This window comes from Bubalus kerabau, chromosome 4, assembly GCF_029407905.1.
Source record: "Bubalus kerabau isolate K-KA32 ecotype Philippines breed swamp buffalo chromosome 4, PCC_UOA_SB_1v2, whole genome shotgun sequence".
NCBI lineage: Eukaryota > Metazoa > Chordata > Mammalia > Artiodactyla > Bovidae > Bubalus > Bubalus kerabau.
In genome coordinates, this window is record NC_073627.1 from 100,782,972 (window position 1) to 100,806,423 (window position 23,452).

The following is a 23,452-nucleotide window of genomic DNA, read 5'->3' on the forward strand; positions in this document are numbered from 1 at the left end:
AAAAAGAAGTAATTTTGTATTTTCATAATTAATGGTAGTAAAACATTAAAAAGTAAAGAAACAATTCCTTATTTAAGAAGGGCATTTTTTTGAGACTGGATATTTTTAAATGGAAATGAAGTACTTTGACAGATACTATTATCATTTCAAATATCAAAGCAACCAAAGCAACCTTCTTAATTTAAATACTTATATCCCTATACAGGAATTTAAGCACAGTTTAACTTAAAATACATTTAGTGGCACCTAATAATTGTGCTTCTTGCTGAGAGAACTAAAAGAATAAGTCATCTTATGCTTTTAAAAAGTTTATAGTTTTGTCTTTCAAGATCTAATCTGGAAAAGAGGTATTATTCTAGGAATTACCAACAGAAAGACTTTTAATATAAGAATGTGGCATAAAATGAAAGAACTGAAGAAGCCAAGCAGGGGTTAATGAGGCAACCTGGGTTAGTGAAAACAGGAAACTCTATCTCTAGGGGACCAAGGTGAAGATGTTTCTAGCAAGAGGTGGGACCATGGAGGCAGCAGTGATTTCATGAGGGATGGTTTACAGGGGAGATGCAGAAATTACTAGAGACACCTGTCACTGCAGAAATACAGAAATTTGGGGGGTTCAGTCTATTCCTTCTTTCTAATTTTTTATCAGTGCCTCTGAGGAAGGCAGCTAGTAAGGAAATCTAGGAAATGGATATCCACACAGAGCAGAGAGAGTAAGTACAGAATAGATCTAAGACTGAACAGGAAAATCTGGGAAATAGTTGAGTAGAGCAAGACAATATGTAAAAGAGGCAATTTCAGTAAACTGGTAAATGCAAAGGAGGACGATGCTTACACTCTGAGAGTACATAAGGGGGGCACCAAATGATGCTTTGTCAATGATGGTAGGTTTCACAGAAGTGGATACAACTTGTTGAGTCCTGAAAAATAGGAGACAAAAGAAGACCAACGGAGAGTGGTAAGAGCAGGAGAATCTAATGATGGATGAAAGTTTTTCCAGATAGAAGGATTTACAAGTAAGATGACTTGGAAAAATATGTAACAATATTTTTGGAGGTCAGAAGAGATTTAAAATGTGTTGGGAGAAGAAGAATCAAGAGAGAGTTTATATAAGGTCATGGAATTTAAGTATTGGCACATTTGCCAATTAGAATGTGAGGGATGGATATGGAGGAAAATTCATTCTGATTTATCGCTTTTTATGAAATATACATGAATTATATTTCATTCATTTTTATTATGCAAAATAAATAATTTCTATTAATTAGAGACTATTTGATGGGACTGGAAAGTAGAAGAAACAATACATGGGGAAGAACCATGTTAATGCCTAGTTTTCTTCCTTGCCTACCTATTGGTCATAAATACTAGAAGCCACTGGGCCCCTGCTTATTTTAGAAAGTTCCAAACTGCTTATATATGGAGCTCCGAACCGGAAACTTAGAAATTGTCTTCATAAACAAAACTGTTTGTAAGTCTGAGAATATGTTTGCATGTATGGTATATGTGTGTGTGTGAGAGAGAGAAGACAAGAGCTGGAGACCACTTACACGTACCAGTACAAATTCCGAAGTGTGAGCTTTCTGGGCATCCTTATGCATTATTAAAACATCACATAAATTAAAATGCATTAGTCTTTAATCAAGTAAATGCTTTTCATATGCAATAATGTAGCATATTAGGCTATAGATATAACAAAAGATCTAGATTTTAATAGCTTATTTCCCCTTCTCCAAACAAGTTTTAAATTTTCTCAGAGTAGGCGCACTCCTAGACAAGAATGACAAAAATCAAATAGACTTTGGTTTAGGGAGGCACAATTGGGATTATAGTTACCATAGCAACCTGAACAATGTGTATATGTCTAAAATACATTTTTATAAACAGTTTTTGATCCATATACAGATCATTCAGGATGGCTATTCACCAAGATTATAGAAATTTGCTTTGCAGAATTATATCAGTCACAATTACAAGAGAAATGACCCAATTGTCTTTACTAATGATGGAAAGACACTATTTTAAATTAAATTCACAACTCGGTAAATTTCAAAACTGGATGTAATGCATTTCTGTGAAACATAAAGGATTCATTATTTTTCTTTCTTAATCATTATCTTAGTACTTTCTCTATCTGCCATTTTATGGATAAGGTGTGGGGCAGGGGATGGCCTGGAATCTAGTACTTTGACAGTTTGTTTTGTATTGATTTCTTTTCCCAAACGTTTTTAGCTGAGTATTTTTTCTTTTAAAACACCAATATGTTTGTTCTTATTATAGAGCTTTACAGTTTTATTTTATACTAAATATACACTAAAAATAAAATGCAAGAAATTATAGATAAGGAAGTAATAAAATTCTTTTTATCTTATCATCCATGTGATGGTTTAGTCGCTAAGTTGTGTCCGACTCTTGCAACCCCATGGACTGTATCCTGCCAGGCTCCTTTGTCCATGGGATTCTACATACAAGAATACTGGAGTGGGTTGCCATTTCCTTCTCCAGGGGATCTTCCCAACCCAGGAATTGGAACCTGGGTCTCCTGCATTGCAGGCAGAGTCTTTACCAACTGAGCTACAGGGGAAGCTCTATCATCTATGAAGCACTGTCAAATACATAGCAAATTTAATGGTGATTTTTTCATTTGTATGAGTGTGTGTTGTGTGCATATATAGAAAAAGATGAATAAACATGTGCATCTTGCTTTTCTCTTTTATAAAATTTATGTTATAATGTCTATTAGTCTACTTTTTTTGTCACAACATATACAATAATTCCCTTAATGTTACTCTAATTCTTTAAAAATTTTATTCTTAATGGTTTCCTAAGGATTCAATCATCTGTATGGATGATAACTTGTTCAGCTATGTCTCTGTCATTGGTCACACATATTATTTAAATATTCTAGGACCATGATATATAGCACCAACACATTTCAGCATAATTTTTGAGTACATATTTTAACTCATTTAAGCAGAATTACAGGGTTACTCAGTTTACCATTGTGTTAAGACACAATCATTATTTTCCAGCTGTCATGCTTAATAATAACTCTTGGTTCAACTCACCTAGGTCCTATGGTTTTTCATATTGATTCTCAGGATATAACTGAGAAACACTTCCAAACAATTGGTTCAGGTCACAGCCAGAGCCATGTAACTTTTATTGTTCCCTATAACTTCTTAATGTATCTTTCTGTTACAATATATATGGATTTCCTCAAATTCTTTTCAAGTTAGTCTAAGCCATCTCTAATTGTGCATTTCTAAGAGCAATATAAAAAAGAGAATATGATGAGAAAGGATGTCTAAAGACAATCTTATATATTCATCTTCAGGTCATTTATATTATCTTCTAAACATTATACAAATGGGGGGAAAAAAACAACTTCCCATTTCCTCCATAACAAGAGACCATATAAAAGGCATAATCTTAGAAACATATAGTTGGAAGCACATAAAGGTAGGACTCTAAAGATTGAGGGGACCCATCTTACTGGAACTAATCTCCAAGAAATAAGATATCCTGATCTTAAGAAAGTCTCTTTTAACTATACAACAAACTCTTCTTCCCTGAAGTTTGCCCTTTAAGACAAGAGCTTGAATATTTTTCAAATTAAGTGCACAGTCTTCTCTTTTCACCTTCAGTATTAATGAGAAAATTTAGGAACATGTTTCATAAAAACAATTTTTTTTTTTGTTTTTGTAGGTTGTTAATGTGATTTTTTAAAAATCTATGTAGGTTAAATACTATAGAGTATCTGAAATCTGTTCAAGCTAATTTTAAAAGTGTAGCAAGACTATTCAAGAAGGAAATGGCAACCCATTCCAGTATTCTTGCCTGGAGAATCCCAAGGACAGAAGAGCCTGGTGCGCTGCCATCTATGGGGTCGCGCAGAGGCAGACACAACTGAAATGACTTAGCAGCAGCAAGACTATGTTAATTTTAGCCCAGTTTGCTTTTAGAGACATATGGAAATATTTTTCCACATGAATTTAAGCTCTCAATGTTTTACCTTTTAAGTTCTTATGTCTTAAATCTAGAAATTTGGACCTAAATTATAAGATTATCCTTTCTCACATTTTTTCCCTACCTGCTTACTTAGAAATGAGGAAAATATTGCAAATTTAAGAGTATGATATTTGTTAGTAGCTATCTCTTTAGTGTTGTCGATTGTGTTCTACAACTCTGTATTAGAAAGAAAAAGTAGTTTGGTCTCTTCTAAAACTGAGTTTTTTTGGGGACCCTGGTGGCTCAGATGGTAAAGAGTCTGCCTGCAATGCGGGAGACCTGGGTTCAATTCCTGAGTTGGGAAGATCCCCTGGAGAAGGAAATGACAATCCACTCCAGCACTCTTGCCTGAAAAATCCCATGGACGGAAGAGCCTGATAGGTTACAGTTCATGGGGTCCCAAAGAGTCGGACACAACTGAGCGACTTCACTTAAGGAAGTTTAGAAGGACAATCACAGTTAAAAACCAAATTTTCAGAAATATTTTTAACTTGATGAGCACCAAAAGGAAAAAAAAAAAATTCCTCTGGGATAATATTCCTATTTTTGTTATGATTTCTTATGGGGGAAAGTCTGAATAAAACCTTGCCACTCATCATAGAATTCAGAATGTGACCCTTGACTTAACAAGGGATATATCTCTTATTTCTTGTACCATATCTATAAACATTTTGAAATATTTGGACATTTCAAATAATAAGAAAAGCTACAAATTTCTCTTGATACTGTGACTGATATCAAATTAATTTCAGAAATTCCAGATATTTTGAAGTGAGGCTGAGTATCTTCTGAGCACTGGATTCTAATTGCTCAGACTATATCTTAAGTAATAAATCATAGTCACTTTTGCAAGAGAAAAAAATGTATTATGATGCCAAGGTACACTAAGACAACTGAAAAATCCTGTGATGATATAAAATGAGCTGAGAAAGAATGGGGCTAGGGAATACATTTACTAAAAACCAACTGTATAATCTATGAGGCTCAGCACTTCTAGCCTTGAATGAAGCCACTTTCCTGGTCCAGGTCTTCTGAGAAGCAGCCAAGACAGAATTAAACATGCAAAGATTTAATTAGAGGAATTTCCTATGTGAAAGAAAATAGGGAGAAAGTCAGAAAAGCTAAGAAAAGTCATCAGATTGTGGCACAAGTCTGACCTCTGGTGAAGAAGAAGGGCTTTAGAAATATATTGGACTGCCATCTAATCTAAGTAGTCATTGAACTTCAGTCTGTCAATAAAGGAGTCCTGAATCTTCTAGGAGTGTTTCATTTCTAGAGTCTTTGTTACACTCAGTCATTGACCAGGAGCACCCTATGAGTGGTTTGTTCTCATAGCAAATCGAACAATGTTCACAGCGCAAGCTGGTGCTCTTGGTCAAGTGTGATGGCTGAACTAGGAATCTGCAAGGTACAGTCTTTGTCTTCCATAGTTGTAGTACGTGTATAGGGTGTATGTGCCTTTGCCTGTGAGAGTATGTATTAGAATACCAGAGCTGGCAAAACTAATACAATTATGTAAAGTTTAAAAATAAAATAAAATAAAAAAATAAAAAAAATAGAATACCAGAGTAAGACAACAACAGCTATCAAAAGAAACTTCAAAAAATAGGCGGGACTACCTACTCTAAACAGTGAAAGTGAAGTCGCTCAGTCGTGTCCGATTCTTTGCCACCCCATGGACTGTAACCCACCAGGCTCCTCGTCCATGGGATTCTCCAGGCAAGAGTACTGGAGTGGGGTGCCATTTCCTTCTGAACTCTAAAATATTATGGGCTTCCCTGGTGGCTTAGAGGTTAAAGCATCTGCCTGGAATGCAGGAGACCCGGGTTCGATCCCTGGCTTGGGAAGATCCCCTGGAGAAGGAAATGGCAACCCACTCCAGTACTCCTGCCTGGAGAATCCCATGGAGGGAGGAGCCTGGTTAGGCTCCAATCCATGGGGTCGCAAAGAGTCAGACATGACTGAGCGACTTCAGGACAGGAAACATATTATAAATGTATTCTTTGTCAATAAAGGATGAAATGTATGCTCTTAATTAATGGAGACCTGTCCATCAAGTGGCTTCATAGAGATTTAACCTTCTTCTATAGTTTACCTCCTGTTTTTCAACGATTTTGCACTTGTCTGTGCCAGGTTTGCTGAAGAAAAAAAAAAAAAATATGGAAGATAGCACATAAGAGAATATAGTGGGCTATGCCTGAAAGTGAAACACTGTACCTCCTCACATGTTCCATTTTCTAGAAATCTGAAACAGAACTGCACTCAATGCATAACTTGGGGAATGAAGTCAAGTACAGGCCCAGAGGAAAAGAGAAACATATTTGGTTTGCAGCTAACAGTCGTTGTCACACTTTATAAATGTCTGGTTTTGTAATCTAGATTCACAGACATTCTTTCTTTTTCTTTTTTTTTTAATTTTTTGTGTACATGTGTTCCCCATCCTGAAACCCCCTTCCACCTCCTCCCCCCATCCCATCCCTCAGGGTCATTCCAGTGCACCAGCCCTGATCACCCTGTCTCATGCATTGAACCTGGACTGGCGATCTATTTCACATATGATAATATACATGTTTCAATGCTGTTGTGTCAAATCATCCCACCCTCACCTTTTCCCACAGAGTCCAAAAGACTGTTCTTTACATCTACGTTTCTTTTGATGTCTCACATATAGGGTCATCGTTACCATCTTTCTAAATAATAGCACCCTACTCCAGTACTCTTGCCTGGAAAATCCCATGGACGGAGGAGCCTGGTAGGCTGCAGTCCATGGGGTCGCTAAGAGTCGGACACGACTGAGCGACTTCACTTTCACTTTTCACTTTCATGCATCGGAGAAGGAAATGGCAACCCACTCCAGCGTTCTTGCCTAGAGAATCCCAGGGATGGGCGAGCCTGGTGGGCTGCCGTCTATGGGGTCACATAGAGTCGGACGTGACTGAAGCGATGTAACAGCAGCCGCAGCAGTATACTGTATTGGCCTTTTTCTTTCTGACTTACTTCTGTCTGTATAATAGGCTCCAGTTAACTCACAGACATTCCAAAGGCTTTAGTTTATTGACCTGTAAAGTGGAGAAAATTATACCAATCTACTTACTTCAAAAACATACTGTGTAAAAAATCAGTTGTAGTAAGGGATACAGTGAGATTATTTAAATTTTCTAAATTATTTTATGCAATTGCAGAGTGATACTGTTATTGAGACAAATTATTAAGTTGACTATTTGATTGTGCCTCATTACTTCATAGACGTGTTTTGTGTGCTAGATCTATTCATTCAAGAGCCTACATATGTCCTCTATGTGCCAGTGCTTGAGAGCAAATCCAACCTGGTTCCTGTCCTCATGATCGTGGGTGGTGCTTTTAAGGGAGCGTGTGAGTCAAGGGATAGAGGAACAATATTGTTCTTTATATCAGCAGGTGAAAGGTGAGGAGACAAGTGTGAAAATGTAAAGTAGGCATTGGAGGAGAATCTTTCAGCCTGAGAGAGAAAGATACTTTGGATCCTGAGAGGAATATTCCATTATATGAAAAAGTACTGCTGAAGCACAATCAGTGTGTGTTGGGAGAGGACTTTCAGAAGATTTGGAATAGAGGAAACTATGGCCTTGGTGGCCATCATAAGGTATACAGATTATCTATGAAGTGCAAGAAGAAGCCTTACTAAATTTTTACATCCTAATTTCTTATGTTCATATTTGAGGAACATTATCTTAGGTAAAGATATTTTAACACATGCTGCTGCTGCTGCTGCTAAGTCGCTTCAGTTGTGTCCGACTCTGTGTGACCCATCCCTGGGATCCCCGGGATTCTCCAGGCAAGAACACTGGAGTGGGTTGCCATTTCCTTCTCCAATGTGTAAAAGTGAAACGTGAAAATGAAGTCGATCAGTTGTGTCTGACTCGTAATGACCCCATGGACTGCAGCTCACCAGTTTCCTCCATCCATGGGATTTTCTAGGCAAGAGTACTGGAGTGGCTTGCCATTGCCTTCTCCGTTTTAACACATAGTTTATTAAATAAATATAGATTATAAAATTTAAAGTAACTTGGAAAAACAGTAAAAGCTCATTGGTTTAGGAGTGTCTTAGGAGATTTTAGAAAAACTTTTTGACTATAGTCTACCTTGGATTGCAGCTCTACCACAGTCCTGCACAGGATTCCTGGGTTTGAGGCTATGATAGTCTCATTGATTTCTTATCTGATAATTATCATAGAAGTGTAATTAGCCATGGAAGTTGTAGCAAGATGGTAGCATTCAAAATGTCCACTTCCCCCTCTACATTTTTCAGTTTCCTTTGTGGTCATGTTACAGTTATGTAGCTAGTTATAATGCATGAGCTGTATGTATAAATGGCACATGTTATTTCTAGACCAAGTTATGAGCTCTTCACACTCTCTTCTTCCCTCCTGTGACCCTGGAAGCTAGAAGCTGATAAGACAGCCTCACAAGCTGGTGCAGTTGTTCAGAGCCAAGGCTCTTGAATGTCTATGTGAGCGCAGTCTACCACTCACTCTCCTAGTTGACATGTATGGGATGTGTCATGTAGAAAACAAATTCTGTTGCCTTACACCACTGAAAATTTTGAGTTAGCTTTTTACCTTAGAGTAATCTGTACATCTGGAAGGAGAGCATGGCAACCCACTTTAGTATTCTTGCCTGGAGAATCCTATAGACTGGCGGGCTACAGTCATTGGGGTCCCAAAGGGTTAGACTCAACCAAAATGACTTAGCACACACAACCTACACATCTTGTCTAAAATGTATGGTGTGCCTTAACATCTCTAATAATAAGAAGAAAAGAGGACCAAGGATCTTTTTATAGGTACTGGAAGTGAAACCAGTCTATACAAAATCAAGGGCTAAGAATACTGAGAGATAGATATAACTTAATGTCAGAAGAAAAAGAACTTTGGGATAATGATAAGTTTGGCAAGATATATTTAAAATACGTACCACCCAAGTCCCTCCTTTGGCTTCAGTCATTTGTGTATTTGTTTATTTAAAGGCAAAAAGTTATAGTTAATAAAATACGAAGGTCTTAGGACATAATTTAGTTAAATGAAATAAATACATACACCTGCATACCCAAATCCCCAGTCAATACATAGGATATTTCCACCATCCAGAAAGTTCCCATGAGCCCCTTCCCAGTCAGCCCCTCATCCTCACAGGCAACTCTCTTCTAGTCTCCAGAGGACTGAATAAATGGAATCATATATTGTGTATTCTTTTCTGTGTAGAGTCTTTCCTTCAACATGGTTTGACAATGCATGGATGTTGTTATATCATCAACTGGCCGCTTTCTTAGTAAACATTACATGAATATTCCACAAGTTGTTTATCCATCCTCCTGGCAGATGGACATTTGGGTTGTTTGCAGTTTGGGTTAATATGAATAAAGCTGTTATAAACATTCTTATGTAATTCTTTCAGTGAACATATGTTTTTATTTCTCATGGTTAAAGATCTGTTTGTGGAATTACTGAGTCATATACTCAGTGAATGTCTAGCTGCATAAGAAAGTGCCAAATAGTTACTCAAAGGAGTTGGATCACTTCATATTTACAACAGTAACATAAGATTTCCTGTTGCTTCCTCTAGCTCACTGCTTCAGAGGCATGCTACCAAATTTTATGCGTTTTTCCCCTACTGTTTATTATTTCTAATTTTCTTTGAGAATTCTTTAAGTCAGAGGTTATTTAGAGTTATGTTGTTTCTTTTCAAACATTTGAGTCTTGTCTGATATCTTCTTTTCCTTTTATTTATGGTCAGAAAATATACCCTGTAAGATTTAATCTTTTGTAAAGTATTGAGTTTTGCTTTATTACTGAAGATGTGTAGTCTATTTTTCTGAATATTTCATCTTAAACTATTGAGCATAATATTCTTTATTAAAATCATTTATATACTTATTGATTTTTGAAGGGCTAGTTGTTTTACAAATGCTTAGAAAAAGTGATCTCCTATGAGATATTATCTATTTCTTATTTTAATCTGGCCATTTTTTTTTCTTATTATACATATTGAAACTCAGTTATTAGGTGCATATACATCTGTGATGGTTATATCTTCCTGATGAATTGGACTGCTTATCATTAGTAAATTTTTCCCTTTTGTCTTTGGTAATGATTTTTGTTTTGAAGGCTACTTTTTCTGATTCTCCTTAATGTTTTCAGGGAATATCTTTGTGCAGTTTTTTTTTTTTTTTTTTTTTTTTTTACTCTCAATCTATCTGTGATTTTTAAATTTAAGATGTTACTCTTAAGACAAAATTGAGTAATACTTGTTTATCCACTTTGTCAATCTTTGACTTTTATAGGAAATGCTTAATTCATTCACATTTATGTCATTACTCATATGGTTGGATTTAAACTTTTTGTCACCCTGCTTATTTAACTTATATGCCAAGTACATCATGAGAAAATGCTGGGCTGGATGAAGCACAAGCTGGAATCAATATTGCTGGGAGAAATATCAATATCCTCAGATATGCAGATGACACCACCCTTATGGCAGAAAGTGAAGAAGAACTAAAGAGCCTCTTGATGAAAGTGAAGAGGAGAGTGAAGAAGTTGGCTTAAAACTCAACATTCAGAAAACTAAGATCATGGTATCTGGTCCCATCACTTCATGCCAAATATATGGGGAAACAATGACAGACTTTATCTTTTGGGGCTCCAAAATTGCTGCAGATGGTGACTGAACTAAGCTGAAACTTTTCACCTTACTATTTGTTCAATTATTTGTTACCCTTTTTTCCTCTCCTATATTGGGTTCAGTTCAGTTCAGTTGCTCAGTCATGTCCAACTCTTTGTGACCCCATGGACTGCAGCATACCAGGCCTCCTTGTCCATCACGAACTCCCAGTTTACTCAAACTCAAGTCCATTGAGTCCGGTGATGCCACCCAGCCATCTCATCCTCTGTCGTTCCCTTCTCCTCCAGCCTTCTATCTTTCCCAGCATCAGGGTCTTTTCAAATGAGTCAGTTCTTCCCATCAGGTGGCCAAAGTATTGGAGTTTCAGCTTCAGCATCAGTCCTATCAATGAGCACCCAGGACTGGTCTCCTTTAGGATGGACTGGTTGGATCTCCTTGCAGTCCAAGCGACTCTCGAGAGTCTTCTCCAACACCACAGTTCAGAAGCATCAATTGAATATCTTTTAGTAATGCATTTTTTAAACTAGTTTTTGAGTCAGTCTTTTAGTTCTTTGCAAATGGCTGCTCTAGAGAATATGATATATATCCTATTTTATTAATGCATAATAGGAATTAATACTGAGAAACCTTACATAAAACATAAGTACTACAAAATAGGAACAATCCATTTACCATCACCCCTTATTCTGTGGTCAAATGTTTTAATTCTACAAGTATTATAACCCTCAAAAAAGTAACTTGATTATTTTCACCTCAAATAATCATTTGTCATTTAAGGAGGAAAAATAATCTTTATATACTCACATAAATATAGATATTAGAGACCCTTGCCTCTGTCTGGAATATTGCCTAAACTTCCTTTAGTGTATCCTGTAGCAAAAGTTTATTAATTTCCCTACAGCCCAAGGACCCATAATGAACCCTTCCACAAACTCCAGTGAGGCCATCTGCAGTGCCCTCTCTGATTCAGTACCCTGGCTGACCAAAGCCTGTCACGTTAGCAGCAACAGACTCCAGTATCTGTCTTCTCCACTTGGTGGCATTGCTGTGTTCTGGGGCTCTACATCTCTCCACCACTGCCAGGAAAACATTCCCTGGAAGAAATTTGAGGACATGTAAAATACCTCTTTTGTTCTTCCTCAAAAATCATGGTCCTGAACTGTGTATTATCCAGTGCCTGAAATATTTCCTTCATATGAGTTGAGCACTTTTATTGTTGTTTACAGCAGCAGGGCAAGCCTAGTATCACTTTCTCTATTAAGGCTGGAAGAGGAGGTTACACTTTAATTTTAGATGGTTGTATTTAATCTTTTATTTCTTTTCATAAAATAGCTCCTTTTAGTAGCTGTTTGAAAAATATCGGTAATAAGAAACAATTGAAAAAAGGAGAAAAACTGAGTTTTTAACAGATTTATTAAAGGCCAACTCAAAGAATAACTTTGTAAACTTTTTTTTTTAAAGCTGCACACAGAAGAATTAATATTCAAGTGACAGGACAAGAATTGTTATTAATGTACAGTTCTTTCCTAAATGTTTATTGCTACAGTATCACTCCTGTTTGATATGGATCACATTTCATTGCAGTTTATTAGCAATCAGCAGTTATTATTTGGCTCTAGTGTTTGCAAACTATAATTCATTACCCTCTTATTTTTTATTTATGACACAGTGTCGAAGGAAGTAAATTGTGTATTTTTTTTGTTGGAGAGTTCTGTACACTAGAGTGTATTAACAGTGTCAGTGTTACTGTTTTTGTTTAAATGTATTTTTTCAGGACTTTAGAAAGAAGAAGGTCCTATATTCTGAAAAACACAATGCTATTTTTCTGAGTGCCTGCTATATGCATTGTTTCCCCACACTCCAGTCTGATTTATTGATACTTAAAGCAATATTTAAGAGTAGCATTTAAAACAAGCCAATGTCACTCCAAAGATCATGTCTTAATTTTAGATGTTTGACAATGAATGGCTTTTTAAATATATACCAATACAACTCAAAACTGTGTGATATTGTTATGTCAAGATTTGAGTAACAACAATAGATTTCCATTAAATGAAATATGATTTAACTGATGCGTTTTAAAGTTTTTGTCTAATAGCAGAAAATATAGAGTGATGTAATAAAAAGTATATAGAACCAGAAGTCAGAATTCATGCTCTCCCATTGCTGCTTACAAGGTACACAAATCTTGAGCAGATTCTTCAATTCTTAGGAGTGTTTCTTCATCCACTAAGAAGGGAATACTATCATATGTCTTGATTATATCGCAGTGGTTTTGTCAGCATGATGAGAAATATGTGAAGTACTGTAATAGCTGAATGCCATGGTTATCATAGAATAGAAACAATAGGATTTTTCTTCTAGTGTGTACCTATTATTGATTTACTAAGTTGCCTTGAGAAAGAATTTAGCTCTGTTTCTCAAATCTTAAATAATAACTGAAATACCTACTCTTTTGAGCTCATAGGAAAACAATTGATAGAGAAAGAAACATACAGAATATAAGCATAAGCTGTTTTATTTAAAAGGTATTTATGAAATACCTGAAAGTATTATTTTAATTTTTTAAAGGACACTTTGAAATGAAACAGATATGTGTGAGTGTCTTATCATTCCCTAATTACCACAAAGGCAATTTCCTATCTTATAATTACTCACTACATTTTAGTGTGTCAATATTCATTATTCTATTTATGTAGCATTTTATTTTTCGAATCAGTGGTATAATGTTCCTGAATGGCAATTCTAACAGGGTAAATGTGTGCAAATAAATATTTATATGCAATTCTGCAACCTCAAAATAATTTCCCCTTATAATGTATTTGTTATTTAAAATTCTTTTTTTCTCCTGGTAAATCTGCCTGCCACTAAAGGCCAAATGAGGAGAATTTCATACCCACTTCTTAAATATTGTTTACTGAAATGTCAATAAAGTGAGAATGAAAAGCTCTGGAAAAAGTTCCCTGAGCTGAGATATGATAATTTAACAAATCTACACAGAATCCCAGGTGGAGTCCAAGTTTATAACCTGGATTTAAATTACAGCATGGATTTACTTTTTATCTTTCTGGATCTTTGGAAGTCACATCTCTATCCATGAAATTTGTATTTGTGTAATACATCATTTCTGCCAAAATTCATACTTGACTTACAAGATTGCATAATATAGGAGGACTCTTAAGCAATAAAATCACTTCTCTTCCTGTGGAACACTACCGCAATAGCCTACTTTTATTTTTAATTTGATATCCTAGAACTGTACCACTGCAAAAACTGAACAAAGGTAACCACTGCTTTAAGGAAGGAGCTAGAAGACTAATTAGAAATTTAACTTTTTCTTGGCTTTTTCATGGACTCCAGTAAAAACAGGGATACCTTCCAATGTGCAAAGCAAACTATTATCTCAGGTTAATAGGAGATGTTCTTTATTCTGTGGAAATCCAAAATGGTACTGAAAAGACTTGTGAAATCATCTAAATTAACCTGCTCAGTTTTTACATGAGAAAACTGAGACCCAGATATGTGGAGGTGCTGAATGAGAGACAAGGTTAATATCTGACAGAGCCAAGGTGGTGCCTGTTTAATTGTTCTCACTCCATCATGCTGCCACTCTTTGAATGAAGTTTATTGCTACCACAATATAAAAGCAACATTTATTGGGAGATGGCTGTGTACTCTGTCCTATGCTAAGTTGTTCATACTTTGTCTTTTTTTAAACACACTAAAACAAGGAGAGATTGTTATATCCAGTTGGTAGATAATAAAACTGGATCCCAGACAAATTCTGTGCCATAATGAAAAGGATATGAAACTCAAGCAATCAGACCCCTTAAGCTTCCATTATTCCACATAATGATCATTGCAGTATGAGTAAATTAGAGTATGTGTGTGTGCATGTACATGTTTTAGGATCAGGGTAATGAAGCATAAAATGGTGATTACATGTTAATAAATTAGATAATATTTCTACCTTTCTTTGAAGATGTCTTCTATCATTTGTCTGTTGAGTTGACACATGGAAAATGTTCCCTCCTATCAGTGAAAATAGTATTATTTATTTGGGAGTACTCTTATTTTAATAATAAAATAATTAAGATTATGAATTCAATTCAGTTGTTTGGGTGAATGTATATCAGTAAGTATTGAGCAAAGTTGCTGGCTCATAATCCTCAACATTATTGAACACTTCTCTTTATATCTGTCAGTATTCTAAGCTCTTTCCATGCATTGATTAATTATTCAAGAACCTTCTTTATTCAAGAAGGTTTTCTGAATTTCTATATTAGATATTATTTTCAGTTCAGTCACTCAGTAATGTCCGACTCTTTGTAACCCCATGGACTGCAGCATGCCAGGCCTCCCTATCCATCACCAACTCCTGGAGTTTACTCAAACTTATGTCCATCAACTCGGTGATGCCATCCAACCATCTCATCCTCTGTCATCCCCTTCTCCTTCTGCCTTTAATCTTTCCCAGTATCAGGGTCTTTTCAAATGAGTCAGTTTTTTGCATCAGGTGGCCAAAGTATTGGAGTTTCAGCTTCAGCATCAGTCCTTCCAATGAACACCCAGGACTGATTTCCTTTAGGATGGACTGGTTGGATCTCGTTTCAGTCCAAGGGATTCTCAAGAGTCTTCTTCAATACCACAGTTCAAAAAGAACAAACAAATCAGAATAAACAGAGCAAAAAGAAAAAGCCTAACACAAAGAAAAGGCAAGTAGTTTGCTTAAAGTCTTAAAGTTTGTAAGTAGAGGAGCTTATGTTTAAGTCTAGGAAGTTTAGCTCTAAGCCTGTGTTCTTAAACACTAAGCCATATCACATCTATACCATCAGTGTCTCACTGGTAAATGTAATGAAAACCCTTTTTATAATAAGTGACAAAGCCCATAAAATGCTTAAGAATATTAAGAAACAAGTGGGACATATGTAAAGAAAATCACATTATACTTACTCTGACATAAAAGTCATAGATTAATATAAAGACACAATCTTGAAATGGAAAGCTAGATACTATATCTTGAAGATTTTAATTGCTCTAAGTTGGATTATAAATACAGTGAGCTTCCGTCAAAATCTCAATAGATTATCTGAAAGCAAATTTGGGAACATTAATGAAAAACAAAAATATATTTTGATTAGGGCAATTAAGCCCTTATTTAGCCTCCTATTTTATTTATAAACTATAATACTGAAAATGATATTGTACTGGTACTAGAAAAGACAAATTCCCTTTGGCATTTTGAGTACCTGCCATTTGCAAGGCACTGTGGTCAGTGTGGATGGAGGAACCTGGTGGGCTGCAGTCCATGGGGTCGCACAGAGTCGGACACGACTGAAGCGACTTAGCAGCAGCAGCAGTGGTCAGTAAGGGAGATACAGCTGGAAACAAAAGTAGGCATTGTTCATACCTTTTTTGAGCTGGAGAGTAAGATGCAAATACAAAAGAACATACAATTACAATACAATATATTAAAGTTATAATAAGGAAAACAGTACATTTTAAGTGAGCTTATATGCCTTTTAGAAGAAGTCAAATTTAATCTGAGGTCTGAAGATAAGTGGAAGTTATCCAGATGAAGCTGGAATTCCATTCTGAAATAGCCTGTTGGGAGAAGGGTATATGATTCTGAAGCTTACAAGAGTGATGCAAGTAATTTAGAAATGAATATTTGAGAAGGAGGCAGAGAAAAAAGAAAAAACAATTTAAGAAGTCACCCCTCTGGAAATGCTAGAGAAAATCCAGGAAAGTATATTATATCTAAAATCTGAGGGAAATTATCTAGGTGTAAGTTGTGTACAAGCACCAAATTACACTGGAAATCAGAAAGTCAAGAAATAAAAAATGTCCATAAGGAGCAGTAAGGAGAACACCGGTGCCTGAGAATACTATTTCCAGTGACATCATAGAGTTGAAGAAGAGATTGTAGGAGACAGAATAGATTTTTATTTGAGGCTGTGAATATAGAAAATGTTCACAACATATTCAAGATTTTCTGTAAAAGGGAAGCAAAATGACAGGGCAGAGGTCACACAGCAAGTTTAATACAAGAAAGGTGTGTGACATAAGAGGGGTTTGGACAGGTTTAGATGCTGCTGGAGAAGAACCTGTTGGGCACAGATCAGATAGGTCCAGAGTAAACTTGAGGGACTAAATCTTGTACCAGGATGACATCACTTTAGAGGAAGAAAGAGGAAAATGATAGAAGAGAAGTCATGGAATTTTGTGGAGTTATAGCATAAAATTGAGAAAATTATTTATCAATTTTATTTGCTAAATAATAAACTAGGTAATCTGCCTAGTGGCCAAAGCAGTTGGAGGGTGGAGAAAAATGGGAGTGAACTTTATATCAGATCAGATCAGATCAGTCACTCAGTCATGTCCAACTCTTTGCGACCCCATGAATCACAGCACGCCAGGCCTCCCTGTCCATCACCAACTCCTGGAGTTCACCCAGACTCACGTCCATCGAGTCAGTGATGCCATCCAGCCATCTCATACTCTGTCGTCCCCTTCTCCTCCTGCCCCCAATCCCTCCCAGCATCAGAGTCTTTTCCAATGAGTCAACTCTTCGCATGAGTTGGCCAAAGTACTGGAGTTTCAGCTTTAGCATCTTTCCTTCCAAAGAAATCCCAGGGCTGATCTCCTTCAGAATGGCCTAGTTGGATCTCCTTGCAGTCCAAGGGACTCTCAAGAGTCTTCTCCAACACCACAGTTCAAAAGCATCAATTCTTCGGCACTCAGCCTTCTTCACAGTCCAACTTTCACATCCATACATGACCATAGGAAAAACCATAGCCTTGACTAGACGAAACTTTGTTGGCAAAGTAATGTCTTTGCTTTTGAATATGCTATCTAGGTTGGTCATAACTTTCCTTCCAAGGAGTAAGCGTCTTTTAATTTCATGGCTGCAGTCACCATCTGCAGTGATTTTGGAGCCCAGAAAAATAAAGTCTGCACTGTTTCCACTGTTTCCCTATCTATTTCCCATGAAGTGATGGGACCGGATGCCATGATCTTCGTTTTCTGAATGTTGAGCTTTAAGCCAACTTTTTCACTCTCCACTTTCACTTTCATCAAGAGGCTTTTGAGTTCCTATTCACTTTCTGCCATAAGGGTGGTGTCATCTGTATATCTGAGGTTATTGATATTTCTCCCGGCAATCTTGATTCCAGCTTGTGTTTCTTCCAGTCCAGCGTTTCTCATGATGTACTCTGCATATAAGTTAAATAAACAGGGTATAGACTAAAAAAAAAAAAATGAGACTTCAGAGTGAGATAGAGAATAAGCCATCTCCAATCTATGTGCTCAAAATTAGGATGAAGATGAACTGAAAGAGCCAGTTTCAGCTAATTTGGGTACATGAATCCCAGGGAGTGCTTACTGAAGCAAGATTTGTCATGAATTTAACCTAAAGGTCGAACATTTAACAATGGTAAAAATAAATCTGGTGGTAATTTACTCATAATTATTTAACTCATTGCACTTGTGTATATTATTTTTTATTCAAAAATTATTTCCTTTGAATTTTACTAAATTTAGTACCCTGAAAGATAAAATCTATTTTTAGGACTCTAACATTTATACTGCTGCTGCTGCTGCTAAGTCGCTTCAGTTGTGTCTGACTGTGCGACCCCATGGACTGCAGCCTACCAGGCTTCTCCGTCCATGGGATTCTCCAGGCAAGAACACTGGAGTGGGTTGCCGTTTCCTTCTCCAAACATTTATTCTACTACTTTGTAAATCATGCTGAGAGAATGTCTATGATAATGGATTGCAGTTCATTTTTTACACCCATCATATTTGTTTTCAGGGCATGTAGAAGTGTTCTGATAATGTAGTGCAGATTATTTTTAATGTGGAGAGAGGAGTCCTGAAACAACAGCTGTTTGACACATTTTAACATCCATTGATCTTAGAAAACCTGTAGTAGGCAAACAAGCTTATCTTGTATGCACTTTGGGGAACAATGTGGTATTTACAGTTAAAAGCATTATACATCCATATGTATAATTCATAAACTGAAAATTAGTTAAAGCCCCAAAACTGACTAATGGGTTTTGCTTTCCATTTCCATTGCTTTGATGCTTCTAATGGCTTTCTTTCTTTTTACAACCCTGTTGTCTTCTTACATGAACTCCTTAGCAAATTAAAATCAGGTTTTTTGATAGGGAAAACTGTGTACTTTGAGACTGTAGGCTCTGGTACTAGAGTGAGTTCTGATCTTAGTTCTGTGATGTACTAGCTAAGTAAACTTGAGAAACTTCATATCTTCTTGTGCCTCTTTTTGTACTTAAAAATGGAACTAATGAGACTTCCTGGTGGTCCAGTTGTTGAGAATCTGCCTCCCAATGCAGGGTTCACGGGTTTGATCCCTGGTCTGGGAAGTAAGATCCTACATGCCACAAGGCAGCTAAGCCTGAGACTCAAGGAAGATCCCATGTGCCACAACTAAGACCTGAAGCAGCTAAAAAAAATAAATAAATATTGTTTAGTCACTAAGTTACATCCAACTCTTTTGCAGCCCTGTGGACTGTAGTCCACCAAACTCCTGTGTCCATGTGATGTCCCAGGCAAGAGTACTTGAATGTGTTGCCATCTCCTTCTGTAGGCAGTCTTCCTGACGCAGAAGTTGAACCCACATCTCCTGAATTGCCAGGCAAATTCTTTACCACTGAGCCACTGAGAAAGCCCAAATAAACGTTTTAAAAAATGGGACTAATACCATGTCTCTATCATAAGGTGGTTGTGAGGATTAAAGAAAATAATGCCTACAAGTGCTGAATGAATGTTAGTCCATGTTAACCACAGCAGAAAGTTAATTATTCTGCTTTTTAGTAATTGAAGTATTAATATAAGCCACATCCAGCAAAATGCATGAATCTAAAGTGTACATCTTGAAACATTTTTACGTATGTATACATCCATGTAATTACTACCCAGATTAATATATATTCCATATGTCAAGAGAGTTCTTTAGTTTTCCTTCCCTAAAACGTCCCACCCCTCTCCTGAGATATCTTCTATGTTGATCATATCACCATGATTTGATTTCATCTGTTCTTAAACTTCATATAATTGTGTTTACATACATACAGGATGTGCATACAGTGTATACACTTTTGTGACTGGCTTCTTTCATTCAACATGAAGTTTTTGAGATTCATCGGGTTAATATATATGTACCACTAAGTCGGCTGTTTTCCCTTCTATTATGAGTATGCCACATCTGAAATTTTTGTTTTCTTAGTAATTGATGTTCTGACTGTTTAAGTTAGACTTTTCTTAATCCATTATTTCTAATGATTAAATATTCTTCTTCAGTTCAGTTCAGCCACTGAGTCGGGTCTGACTCTTTGAGACCCCATGGACTGCCACACTCCAGGCCTCCGTGTCCATCACCACTTCCCAAAACTTGCTCAAGCTCATGTCCATCGAGTCAGTGATGCCATCCAGCCATCTCATCCTCTGTCATCCCCTTCTCCTTCTGCCTTCAATCTTTCCCAGTATCAGGGTCTTTTCAAATGAGTCAGTTTTTTGCATCAAGTGGCCAAAGTATTGGAGTTTCAGCTTCAGCATCCAATTTCCAATGAATATTCAGGACTGATTTCCTTTAGGATGGACTGGTTGGATCTCCTTGCAGTCCAAGGAACTCTCAAGAGTCTTCTCTAACACCGCAGTTCAAAAGCATCATTCTTTGGTACTCAGCTTTCTTTATGGTCTAACTTGCACATCCATACGTGATACTGGAAAAACCATAGCTTTGACTAGATGGACCTTTGTTGGCAAAATAATGTCTCTGCTTTTTAATATGCTGTCTAGGTTGGTCATAACTTTTCTTCCAAGGAGCATGCATCTTTTAATTTCGTGGCTGCAGTCATCATCTGCAGTGATTTTGGAGCCCAAGTAAATAAAGTCTGTCGCTGTTTCCATTGTTTCCCCATCTATTTGCCATAAAGTGATGGGACCAGAGGCCATTATCTTTGTTTTTTGAATGGTGAGTTTTAAACCAGGTTTTTCATTTTCCTCTTTCACTTCCATCAAGAGACTCTTCAGTTCCTCTTTGCTTTCTGCCGTAAGAGTGGTGTTATCTGCATATCTGAGGTTATTGATGTTTCTCCTGTCAATCTTGATTCCAGCTTGTGCTTCATCCACCCTGGCATTCCACATGATGTACTCTTCTTCATTCTAATATAAAAGTGTAGCTTTTCATTAGTTTTAAAAAAGGGTAAAAATATTAGTCAGTCATAGAAGATATAGACCATAATTTATTTGTTTAACACAGAAGACCTAGATCTAAGGCTTTTACAAAATATAACATTTTAAAATATTTTGTTTTTATAATACAATATAAATATAGTAAAATGAAACAGGGTTTTATTTTTGTTGTTTTTTTTTAACTTCAGAGAAAGTGGGTAGTTTCTATACACAACAAATCTTTATAGATAGGGTTGTAACCTGATTAAAAAATATACACTCTTCTTTTGCCATAAAACCTTAAACTTGGGTAATGAATAATTAATTTCTTGAGTAAAAAGTATCCAGGATCTTCTCTATTTTGGGGTATTATTGTTGAAAGTACCAGTTTTTGAGGAGGATTCTCTAAGTACTCTAAAGCAGAAAAAGACCAAAATGTCACGGTTTTCTCCCTATCTCCCACTTGATACCAACAAGTTAGTTCCTTTGCCTAAATTGTCTCAGGTTACAGCGATTTTTGCCAAAGCCATTAGACTAATGCTAAAAATTTCCATGTTCTTGATTACCTTGCTCATGCTATCCTCACTTTTATGTTACAAAGATGATTGGCATCTAATTTTCTAAGTCCATTGACTGTCTTAGTTGTATTCTCACAAAAGGTGAGGCCACTTGTCAATCTACAAGCATCCTAAATGACTCTAAATTGTATTCTGTAATGTCAAAAGGGGCAACATGCTTGCTGTATGAAATTATTAGTGACAGTTGGTGGGGAAAGCAACATGGCAAGATAATTAAAAACACACCTGTGATCATATTATCAATAAAAATTAAAGTGGTCTGTCTTGGCTGACTCTCTCTGCTGTCATGTTCTATCCATGGATTCTAAGACAAAGAGGCATTGATTATGCTACAGTGCTCTTAGAGGACAGATCTTAGTCTTAGATATCAATATATTAGAAAGCATTTAGTTATACTGAGTGAATGCAGATTTTTCTTTCCTTATCAGAGAATTGCAGACTTTAAAACCATCTTTTAAATAAAGAAGAAAAATCAACGTGTAAATATGCAATTTGCCAAGTATTTTACTGACTTAAGAAACCATTTAATAAAGTAGGATCCTAATTTCAGAGGCATTTGCCAGTTAAACTTCCTTGCAAAGTAGTTTAGCAATTTCTTATGCATAATTGTAGTATTGTAGTTAAATTATTCCAGTAAAACATATAACAAAGCAAAATGTTATCCTAAAAAAAAAAGCCCTTCTTTCTTTCTTTTTAGTCTTAATTATTTTACATAAATATTTATAATTTCTATTTAGAAAGAAGTATATGTTAAGAATTATAGAAGAACTATTTAAATCCTGACTGGAACTATTGTCATATAATAATTGTAGCCAATGTCCTCAAAAGAAGAGATTGGGCAGTAAATACTTGAATTCTGATCCTGGCTACTGTACATTTATTTGCAGTGCTTCTCAGGCTTTTTTCTTCCATATAGCAACCTTCCCTTTACTTAATCATTTGAAAAATGAAGGCGAAAAATGCTACAAATTCTCCAGAGAACTATCTGTGGAGAGATGCTAGAGTGACATGTGCATGCTGACTGGGACTGAGAACAGAGGTGAGGAGGAGACCAAGATGGTGTAGACAGGTTAGCAAAAGTGAAATCCTTTTGAGAGATTTGAGGTGCTACCAGATAATGCTGCATATAGAATTTCATAAGATTCTGTGTTTGTTATATATGTGGACACACATATATTTGAGGGAAAAGTGAGTAAAGTTTGAAACAGCTTTAAGCTGAGTAATTTTAATGCAGATCCTCTCTGAACCTGGGCTCCTTGAATCATGGTTTTCTAAGCTTTATATTGATTGTATACAGTTATTTGTGTTTACTGGTTTTTATTCTTTAAATATTTAATTGCATGAAAATATTAACTAAGCCATGTCTCTCATGAGGTTACAAGGTATTATACAAGGTATAATGTGTGATGAACAGAACTGAACAACAGAACACATTGTGACTTTTGCAGACCCTAGGCATTTAGCCTTCATGGATCACATTCTCCATTAAAAAATACTGAAAGTTACATTTATGATTGTAATGGTATTTAAAAAATTATAATCAGGGTTGGTTTATTATCATATAGTGATGTTTATTATGTTCATTTTTTCTGCTGATTTTAGAAGAAATAAAATTAAAACATTTTTGGAGACATTAAATACTTGTAGGTCTTGTGCCTAATGGATATAAATCAACCTTGCTAAACACAACAGATATTTTTGATGTTTTTTCATATGATTTTCAACGTATTTCTTTTCATATTTTTGTGTTCCTATCCCTGAATTCCATGATTAAAAAATAGAGGATCATCTAGGCTTGAAAACACACTGATTATTAATTGTGAGAGTCAAGTTAAACCCACCTGTGTTGGACTTTGTTACCCTCTGGTTTCCACTTTACCAAGTCCAATTCTCTTTCCTGGTAATAAATATTTAAAATATTTCTTCATCATCTTAGCACTCCCCTGCCCATTCTTCACCTATTCTTTCTACTCTCCATCACACACTACTTAAGTCATCTCTGCTATCAT

General features: G+C 36.1%; 1 non-coding gene across 1 annotated transcript; it reads left to right on the forward strand.

Annotated features, from left to right (window-relative positions):
• Positions 1 to 5,786: 5,786 nt before the first annotated feature.
• TRNAS-GGA (transfer RNA serine (anticodon GGA)) lies at positions 5,787 to 5,858 on the forward strand. Its single transcript has one exon. It is a non-coding gene; the product is annotated as a tRNA-Ser (tRNA).
• The last annotated feature ends 17,594 nt before the right edge of the window (positions 5,859 to 23,452 follow it).